The sequence below is a fragment of the Athalia rosae genome, chromosome 7, assembly GCF_917208135.1.
Source record: "Athalia rosae chromosome 7, iyAthRosa1.1, whole genome shotgun sequence".
Taxonomy (NCBI): Eukaryota; Metazoa; Arthropoda; class Insecta; order Hymenoptera; family Athaliidae; genus Athalia; species Athalia rosae.
In genome coordinates, this window is record NC_064032.1 from 76387 (window position 1) to 87736 (window position 11350).

The following is an 11350-nucleotide window of genomic DNA, read 5'->3' on the forward strand; positions in this document are numbered from 1 at the left end:
TAGAAAATATTCGGTCAACATCTGGAAACAAGTCTAAGGTCGTGTCACTCTAGCTGCAGGGCGTCAGAAGCTCACAGGACATGAAGGAAGTCCACTAATTCATTAGAAGTTAGATAAAACTTGAAAAAGATTCAGGAGAAGAGGGGAAAATAATAAATAATGATGACAGGGCAGTAGTTGTATGTATTTTGATCTTGAAAACTAGAATCTGATTACATAATTGAACAACGACTAAAAGCTATCAAGGTATTACAATTTTTTGACTCCTCAAAGCAGTAGAGTACAGCAGTCAATTAATTTAAACAGAGGATTAGTATTTTCATCGTTTCTGAGCCTCAAATATGTGGAAAAGCCGAAACTTTAGGAACTAGAGTTCATTATTGACTCTGAAATCAATAGAAGCAAAGACCAGGGTCTCAGCGGTTCTGCAATCTTGCTAGCGCAATACAGCATATGTTTCGAATGTTTTAAAATACCTTATTCTACGATTTTCGAACTTGAGAACATAAATCCGTCGAATTAAGCGAGGCACGACTTAAAGCTACAGAGTTAATATAATTTCTCTGCTCATTACAGTGGGGAATTTGCTATCACTTGATCAATTCGATGAGCAAGACATTTTGGCGAGCACAGTCGGATTTCTGGGCTCAAAATGTGTGAGAAACCAAAGCGCAGAATATCAATCGTGCTTTCTCGACCCGAAGGAGCTGTATTCTTCGCTTTCCAAATGTCCGGAGCAATCTTATTTTCATGTAGTTTGTTTGCAGCGACTCAGATCCGTCGACTCAATCAAGACACAACTCGGAACCATCGAAATATCTTGATAATTCTACGTTCTGCAACAAAGAATCAGCTTATTGATCGACCGGTCGTTGGATAAATTGAATTAAGTAGCAGCTGTGGATTCTCAAACACAAAATAAATGACGATACCTATATTATGGCCTCAGAAACACGAGCGTGTCGACTGGACCGAGCAATTCCGGATACTCGTCGAGAGATCTCCATTTTTTCGCTCAGAAATGCGAAAAAATGGCCATAGCGTGCAAAGTTCAGTCAGAGAACAGCATTTGTTCCTGAAACAAGTATGAATATTCCAATGTTTATAGATTTCCACATGCTGGAGGAGCCAGAAGCCAACAAACCTGCATTTTCCAACCAGACGTTGCATCTATATTCAAATAAATTTGACAAGTAGTTTCGCTGTTGCTTGAATCTATTGTCCATCCCAAAAATTGCACATGCCTGAAGACTGTCGCCTCTGATCCTCTGACTGTCTTCGATTTCGAGACCAAGAATGCAATTACCTGAATAAAGGAATATTTACAATTACATGGCATCACTAGTATTCGAAAACGTCAGGGTTGTGTTCAACTTTGATTTAGAGGCTATGCTCCGATGAAACGTCAAAGGTGTGTCACGAGTTCTCAATTAGTGAGTTTTTAGCAATTGTGTCAATAGCAATACGTTTTTTCACTGGACTGATGAAACTAGAAGGTATTATAATTGATCCAACCCATTGCGAACTGTCGTCAGTTCTCTTCTATTCTTCCAATTTCCTCATGGGATATTAAATCACCTTAGCTGCCAACAAACAGTGTCATCAATCACCTGGGAAATTCTGTATACCGATTCTACTGAAACAAATATAGAACATTCCAATGCTTATAGATTTCCACATGCTGGAGGAGCCAGAAGCCGACAAACCTGCATTTTCCAACCAGACGTTGCATCTATATTCAAATAAATTTGACAAGTAGTTTCGCTGTTGCTTAAATCTATTGTCCATTCCAAAAATTGCATATGCCTGAAGACTGTCGCCTCTGATCCTCTGACTCTTTTCCATCTCGAGACCAAGAGCGCAATTACCTGAATGAAGGAGTAATTATAATGACATGTCATCATTAGTATTCGTCAACGTCAGGGTTGTGTTCGACTCGATTGAGAGGATATGCTTCGATGAAATGTCAAAGGTGTGTCACGAGTTTTTGATCAGTGCGTTCTTAGATCAGTAAGTTTTGACGCCATGTAGCTAGAGTAGCACGACCTTAGACTTGTTTCCAGATGTTGACCGGATACTTTCTATCTTTGCCTTTCTTTCCTGATTTCTTTTCGATTTTGAGTCAATTTTTCAATTGATCCGCCAATTACTGCATCTCCTGGCCTTCCTGGAGGTGTCCTGTGATCCAGAACCGATGGGACGTCATCCTGGATTTATTCCGGATTCTTTCCCATTTTTTTCCGATTTTTTAAAATATGTTTGAATTTTAGCGCCGCTGGTCACGTGGCCGCACTCGCCGATACAGCTAGCGCCATGTGGCGGATTTTTCGTGAACTACTAAAACGAGTTGCGACCAGCGCCATCTTGCGGAATTACGTCGAACTAAAAAAAGATGGCGCCACCTGCGACCCGACCACGTGGTCGAGAAACGAGTGGGGCCTGTCACGAGGCTAGACGCTTCAGTAGTTCACGAAAAATCCGCCACATGGCGCTAGCTGTATCGGCGAGTTTTTAGTTCACCAAAAATCCGCCGCACGGCTTTGGCGCGGTCAGTCGACCAGACCACGTGACGTCACAATGGCGGAAAAATTCAAACATAATTTAATATATCGGAGAAAATAGGAAAAATTCGCAAAAAATCAGAAAAAAATCGGGAATTAATGTAGGATGACGTACCTTCGGTTCTGGATCACAGGGAACCTCCAGGAAGGCCGGAAGATGCAGTCATTGACGGATCAATCAAAAAATTGACTAAAAATCGAAAAAAAATCAGAAAATGCAGGAAGAAATAGAAAATATTCGGTCAACATCTGGAAACAAGTCTAAGGTCGTGTCACTCTAGCTGCAGGGCGTCAGAAGCTCACAGGACATGAAGGAAGTCCACTAATTCATTAGAAGTTAGATAAAACTTGAAAAAGATTCAGGAGAAGAGGGGAAAATAATAAATAATGATGACAGGGCAGTAGTTGTATGTATTTTGATCTTGAAAACTAGAATCTGATTACATAATTGAACAACGACTAAAAGCTATCAAGGTATTACAATTTTTTGACTCCTCAAAGCAGTAGAGTACAGCAGTCAATTAATTTAAACAGAGGATTAGTATTTTCATCGTTTCTGAGCCTCAAATATGTGGAAAAGCCGAAACTTTAGGAACTAGAGTTCATTATTGACTCTGAAATCAATAGAAGCAAAGACCAGGGTCTCAGCGGTTCTGCAATCTTGCTAGCGCAATACAGCATATGTTTCGAATGTTTTAAAATACCTTATTCTACGATTTTCGAACTTGAGAACATAAATCCTTCGAATTAAGCGAGGCACGACTTAAAGCTACAGAGTTAATATAATTTCTCTGCTCATTACAGTGGGGAATTTGCTATCACTTGATCAATTCGATGAGCAAGACATTTTGGCGAGCACAGTCGGATTTCTGGGCTCAAAATGTGTGAGAAACCAAAGCGCAGAATATCAATCGTGCTTTCTCGACCCGAAGGAGCTGTATTCTTCGCTTTCCAAATGTCCGGAGCAATCTTATTTTCATGTAGTTTGTTTGCAGCGACTCAGATCCGTCGACTCAATCAAGACACAACTCGGAACCATCGAAATATCTTGATAATTCTACGTTCTGCAACAAAGAATCAGCTTATTGATCGACCGGTCGTTGGATAAATTGAATTAAGTAGCAGCTGTGGATTCTCAAACACAAAATAAATGACGATACCTATATTATGGCCTCAGAAACACGAGCGTGTCGACTGGACCGAGCAATTCCGGATACTCGTCGAGAGATCTCCATTTTTTCGCTCAGAAATGCGAAAAAATGGCCATAGCGTGCAAAGTTCAGTCAGAGAACAGCATTTGTTCCTGAAACAAGTATGAATATTCCAATGTTTATAGATTTCCACATGCTGGAGGAGCCAGAAGCCAACAAACCTGCATTTTCCAACCAGACGTTGCATCTATATTCAAATAAATTTGACAAGTAGTTTCGCTGTTGCTTGAATCTATTGTCCATCCCAAAAATTGCACATGCCTGAAGACTGTCGCCTCTGATCCTCTGACTGTCTTCGATTTCGAGACCAAGAATGCAATTACCTGAATAAAGGAATATTTACAATTACATGGCATCACTAGTATTCGAAAACGTCAGGGTTGTGTTCAACTTTGATTTAGAGGCTATGCTCCGATGAAACGTCAAAGGTGTGTCACGAGTTCTCAATTAGTGAGTTTTTAGCAATTGTGTCAATAGCAATACGTTTTTTCACTGGACTGATGAAACTAGAAGGTATTATAATTGATCCAACCCATTGCGAACTGTCGTCAGTTCTCTTCTATTCTTCCAATTTCCTCATGGGATATTAAATCACCTTAGCTGCCAACAAACAGTGTCATCAATCACCTGGGAAATTCTGTATACCGATTCTACTGAAACAAATATAGAACATTCCAATGCTTATAGATTTCCACATGCTGGAGGAGCCAGAAGCCGACAAACCTGCATTTTCCAACCAGACGTTGCATCTATATTCAAATAAATTTGACAAGTAGTTTCGCTGTTGCTTAAATCTATTGTCCATTCCAAAAATTGCATATGCCTGAAGACTGTCGCCTCTGATCCTCTGACTCTTTTCCATCTCGAGACCAAGAGCGCAATTACCTGAATGAAGGAGTAATTATAATGACATGTCATCATTAGTATTCGTCAACGTCAGGGTTGTGTTCGACTCGATTGAGAGGATATGCTTCGATGAAATGTCAAAGGTGTGTCACGAGTTTTTGATCAGTGCGTTCTTAGATCAGTAAGTTTTGACGCCATGTAGCTAGAGTAGCACGACCTTAGACTTGTTTCCAGATGTTGACCGGATACTTTCTATCTTTGCCTTTCTTTCCTGATTTCTTTTCGATTTTGAGTCAATTTTTCAATTGATCCGCCAATTACTGCATCTCCTGGCCTTCCTGGAGGTGTCCTGTGATCCAGAACCGATGGGACGTCATCCTGGATTTATTCCGGATTCTTTCCCATTTTTTTCCGATTTTTTAAAATATGTTTGAATTTTAGCGCCGCTGGTCACGTGGCCGCACTCGCCGATACAGCTAGCGCCATGTGGCGGATTTTTCGTGAACTACTAAAACGAGTTGCGACCAGCGCCATCTTGCGGAATTACGGCGAACTAAAAAAAGATGGCGCCACCTGCGACCCGACCACGTGGTCGAGAAACGAGTGGGGCCTGTCACGAGGCTAGACGCTTCAGTAGTTCACGAAAAATCCGCCACATGGCGCTAGCTGTATCGGCGAGTTTTTAGTTCACCAAAAATCCGCCGCACGGCTTTGGCGCGGTCAGTCGACCAGACCACGTGACGTCACAATGGCGGAAAAATTCAAACATAATTTAATATATCGGAAAAAATAGGAAAAATTCGCAAAAAATCAGAAAAAAATCGGGAATTAATGTAGGATGACGTACCTTCGGTTCTGGATCACAGGGAACCTCCAGGAAGGCCGGAAGATGCAGTCATTGACGGATCAATCAAAAAATTGACTAAAAATCGAAAAAAAATCAGAAAATGCAGGAAGAAATAGAAAATATTCGGTCAACATCTGGAAACAAGTCTAAGGTCGTGTCACTCTAGCTGCAGGGCGTCAGAAGCTCACAGGACATGAAGGAAGTCCACTAATTCATTAGAAGTTAGATAAAACTTGAAAAAGATTCAGGAGAAGAGGGGAAAATAATAAATAATGATGACAGGGCAGTAGTTGTATGTATTTTGATCTTGAAAACTAGAATCTGATTACATAATTGAACAACGACTAAAAGCTATCAAGGTATTACAATTTTTTGACTCCTCAAAGCAGTAGAGTACAGCAGTCAATTAATTTAAACAGAGGATTAGTATTTTCATCGTTTCTGAGCCTCAAATATGTGGAAAAGCCGAAACTTTAGGAACTAGAGTTCATTATTGACTCTGAAATCAATAGAAGCAAAGACCAGGGTCTCAGCGGTTCTGCAATCTTGCTAGCGCAATACAGCATATGTTTCGAATGTTTTAAAATACCTTATTCTACGATTTTCGAACTTGAGAACATAAATCCTTCGAATTAAGCGAGGCACGACTTAAAGCTACAGAGTTAATATAATTTCTCTGCTCATTACAGTGGGGAATTTGCTATCACTTGATCAATTCGATGAGCAAGACATTTTGGCGAGCACAGTCGGATTTCTGGGCTCAAAATGTGTGAGAAACCAAAGCGCAGACCATCAATCGTGCTTTCTCGACCCGAAGGAGCTGTATTCTTCGCTTTCCAAATGTCCGGAGCAATCTTATTTTCATGTAGTTTGTTTGCAGCGACTCAGATCCGTCGACTCAATCAAGACACAACTCGGAACCATCGAAATATCTTGATAATTTTACGTTCTGCAACAAAGAATCAGCTTATTGATCGACCGGTCGTTGGATAAATTGAATTAAGTAGCAGCTGTGGATTCTCAAACACAAAATAAATGACGATACCTATATTATGGCCTCAGAAACACGAGCGTGTCGACTGGACCGAGCAATTCCGGATACTCGTCGAGAGATCTCCATTTTTTCGCTCAGAAATGCGAAAAAATGGCCATAGCGTGCAAAGTTCAGTCAGAGAACAGCATTTGTTCCTGAAACAAGTATGAATATTCCAATGTTTATAGATTTCCACATGCTGGAGGAGCCAGAAGCCAACAAACCTGCATTTTCCAACCAGACGTTGCATCTATATTCAAATAAATTTGACAAGTAGTTTCGCTGTTGCTTGAATCTATTGTCCATCCCAAAAATTGCACATGCCTGAAGACTGTCGCCTCTGATCCTCTGACTGTCTTCGATTTCGAGACCAAGAATGCAATTACCTGAATAAAGGAATATTTACAATTACATGGCATCACTAGTATTCGAAAACGTCAGGGTTGTGTTCAACTTTGATTTAGAGGCTATGCTCCGATGAAACGTCAAAGGTGTGTCATGAGTTCTCAATTAGTGAGTTTTTAGCAATTGTGTCAATAGCAATACGTTTTTTCACTGGACTGATGAAACTAGAAGGTATTATAATTGATCCAACCCATTGCGAACTGTCGTCAGTTCTCTTCTATTCTTCCAATTTCCTCATGGGATATTAAATCACCTTAGCTGCCAACAAACAGTGTCATCAATCACCTGGGAAATTCTGTATACCGATTCTACTGAAACAAATATAGAACATTCCAATGCTTATAGATTTCCACATGCTGGAGGAGCCAGAAGCCGACAAACCTGCATTTTCCAACCAGACGTTGCATCTATATTCAAATAAATTTGACAAGTAGTTTCGCTGTTGCTTAAATCTATTGTCCATTCCAAAAATTGCATATGCCTGAAGACTGTCGCCTCTGATCCTCTGACTCTTTTCCATCTCGAGACCAAGAGCGCAATTACCTGAATGAAGGAGTAATTATAATGACATGTCATCATTAGTATTCGTCAACGTCAGGGTTGTGTTCGACTCGATTGAGAGGATATGCTTCGATGAAATGTCAAAGGTGTGTCACGAGTTTTTGATCAGTGCGTTCTTAGATCAGTAAGTTTTGACGCCATGTAGCTAGAGTAGCACGACCTTAGACTTGTTTCCAGATGTTGACCGGATACTTTCTATCTTTGCCTTTCTTTCCTGATTTCTTTTCGATTTTGAGTCAATTTTTCAATTGATCCGCCAATTACTGCATCTCCTGGCCTTCCTGGAGGTGTCCTGTGATCCAGAACCGATGGGACGTCATCCTGGATTTATTCCGGATTCTTTCCCATTTTTTTCCGATTTTTTAAAATATGTTTGAATTTTAGCGCCGCTGGTCACGTGGCCGCACTCGCCGATACAGCTAGCGCCATGTGGCGGATTTTTCGTGAACTACTAAAACGAGTTGCGACCAGCGCCATCTTGCGGAATTACGTCGAACTAAAAAAAGATGGCGCCACCTGCGACCCGACCACGTGGTCGAGAAACGAGTGGGGCCTGTCACGAGGCTAGACGCTTCAGTAGTTCACGAAAAATCCGCCACATGGCGCTAGCTGTATCGGCGAGTTTTTAGTTCACCAAAAATCCGCCGCACGGCTTTGGCGCGGTCAGTCGACCAGACCACGTGACGTCACAATGGCGGAAAAATTCAAACATAATTTAATATATCGGAAAAAATAGGAAAAATTCGCAAAAAATCAGAAAAAAATCGGGAATTAATGTAGGATGACGTACCTTCGGTTCTGGATCACAGGGAACCTCCAGGAAGGCCGGAAGATGCAGTCATTGACGGATCAATCAAAAAATTGACTAAAAATCGAAAAAAAATCAGAAAATGCAGGAAGAAATAGAAAATATTCGGTCAACATCTGGAAACAAGTCTAAGGTCGTGTCACTCTAGCTGCAGGGCGTCAGAAGCTCACAGGACATGAAGGAAGTCCACTAATTCATTAGAAGTTAGATAAAACTTGAAAAAGATTCAGGAGAAGAGGGGAAAATAATAAATAATGATGACAGGGCAGTAGTTGTATGTATTTTGATCTTGAAAACTAGAATCTGATTACATAATTGAACAACGACTAAAAGCTATCAAGGTATTACAATTTTTTGACTCCTCAAAGCAGTAGAGTACAGCAGTCAATTAATTTAAACAGAGGATTAGTATTTTCATCGTTTCTGAGCCTCAAATATGTGGAAAAGCCGAAACTTTAGGAACTAGAGTTCATTATTGACTCTGAAATCAATAGAAGCAAAGACCAGGGTCTCAGCGGTTCTGCAATCTTGCTAGCGCAATACAGCATATGTTTCGAATGTTTTAAAATACCTTATTCTACGATTTTCGAACTTGAGAACATAAATCCGTCGAATTAAGCGAGGCACGACTTAAAGCTACAGAGTTAATATAATTTCTCTGCTCATTACAGTGGGGAATTTGCTATCACTTGATCAATTCGATGAGCAAGACATTTTGGCGAGCACAGTCGGATTTCTGGGCTCAAAATGTGTGAGAAACCAAAGCGCAGAATATCAATCGTGCTTTCTCGACCCGAAGGAGCTGTATTCTTCGCTTTCCAAATGTCCGGAGCAATCTTATTTTCATGTAGTTTGTTTGCAGCGACTCAGATCCGTCGACTCAATCAAGACACAACTCGGAACCATCGAAATATCTTGATAATTCTACGTTCTGCAACAAAGAATCAGCTTATTGATCGACCGGTCGTTGGATAAATTGAATTAAGTAGCAGCTGTGGATTTTCAAACACAAAATAAATGACGATACCTATATTATGGCCTCAGAAACACGAGCGTGTCGACTGGACCGAGCAATTCCGGATACTCGTCGAGAGATCTCCATTTTTTCGCTCAGAAATGCGAAAAAATGGCCATAGCGTGCAAAGTTCAGTCAGAGAACAGCATTTGTTCCTGAAACAAGTATGAATATTCCAATGTTTATAGATTTCCACATGCTGGAGGAGCCAGAAGCCAACAAACCTGCATTTTCCAACCAGACGTTGCATCTATATTCAAATAAATTTGACAAGTAGTTTCGCTGTTGCTTGAATCTATTGTCCATCCCAAAAATTGCACATGCCTGAAGACTGTCGCCTCTGATCCTCTGACTGTCTTCGATTTCGAGACCAAGAATGCAATTACCTGAATAAAGGAATATTTACAATTACATGGCATCACTAGTATTCGAAAACGTCAGGGTTGTGTTCAACTTTGATTTAGAGGCTATGCTCCGATGAAACGTCAAAGGTGTGTCACGAGTTCTCAATTAGTGAGTTTTTAGCAATTGTGTCAATAGCAATACGTTTTTTCACTGGACTGATGAAACTAGAAGGTATTATAATTGATCCAACCCATTGCGAACTGTCGTCAGTTCTCTTCTATTCTTCCAATTTCCTCATGGGATATTAAATCACCTTAGCTGCCAACAAACAGTGTCATCAATCACCTGGGAAATTCTGTATACCGATTCTACTGAAACAAATATAGAACATTCCAATGCTTATAGATTTCCACATGCTGGAGGAGCCAGAAGCCGACAAACCTGCATTTTCCAACCAGACGTTGCATCTATATTCAAATAAATTTGACAAGTAGTTTCGCTGTTGCTTAAATCTATTGTCCATTCCAAAAATTGCATATGCCTGAAGACTGTCGCCTCTGATCCTCTGACTCTTTTCCATCTCGAGACCAAGAGCGCAATTACCTGAATGAAGGAGTAATTATAATGACATGTCATCATTAGTATTCGTCAACGTCAGGGTTGTGTTCGACTCGATTGAGAGGATATGCTTCGATGAAATGTCAAAGGTGTGTCACGAGTTTTTGATCAGTGCGTTCTTAGATCAGTAAGTTTTGACGCCATGTAGCTAGAGTAGCACGACCTTAGACTTGTTTCCAGATGTTGACCGGATACTTTCTATCTTTGCCTTTCTTTCCTGATTTCTTTTCGATTTTGAGTCAATTTTTCAATTGATCCGCCAATTACTGCATCTCCTGGCCTTCCTGGAGGTGTCCTGTGATCCAGAACCGATGGGACGTCATCCTGGATTTATTCCGGATTCTTTCCCATTTTTTTCCGATTTTTTAAAATATGTTTGAATTTTAGCGCCGCTGGTCACGTGGCCGCACTCGCCGATACAGCTAGCGCCATGTGGCGGATTTTTCGTGAACTACTAAAACGAGTTGCGACCAGCGCCATCTTGCGGAATTACGGCGAACTAAAAAAAGATGGCGCCACCTGCGACCCGACCACGTGGTCGAGAAACGAGTGGGGCCTGTCACGAGGCTAGACGCTTCAGTAGTTCACGAAAAATCCGCCACATGGCGCTAGCTGTATCGGCGAGTTTTTAGTTCACCAAAAATCCGCCGCACGGCTTTGGCGCGGTCAGTCGACCAGACCACGTGACGTCACAATGGCGGAAAAATTCAAACATAATTTAATATATCGGAAAAAATAGGAAAAATTCGCAAAAAATCAGAAAAAAATCGGGAATTAATGTAGGATGACGTACCTTCGGTTCTGGATCACAGGGAACCTCCAGGAAGGCCTCCGGGTTGCCACGTCACTAACCGCGGAAATATCAATTATATTTTAAAAAATCAGAAATAAATGGGAAAAAATCGCAAAAAATCGCAAAAAATCGGGAATGAATCTAGGATGCCGATATCCCATGAAATGTGAATAATTATTTCTTTTAATGTTTTTGAATGAATTAAAATTCCTCCACGGTGAAATGTTTCAGATCCAATGACGCTTCGAATTTCAATTATGTACTTTCAATTGTACGTTATTAATTCGCGAGAAAAACCACAATTCTG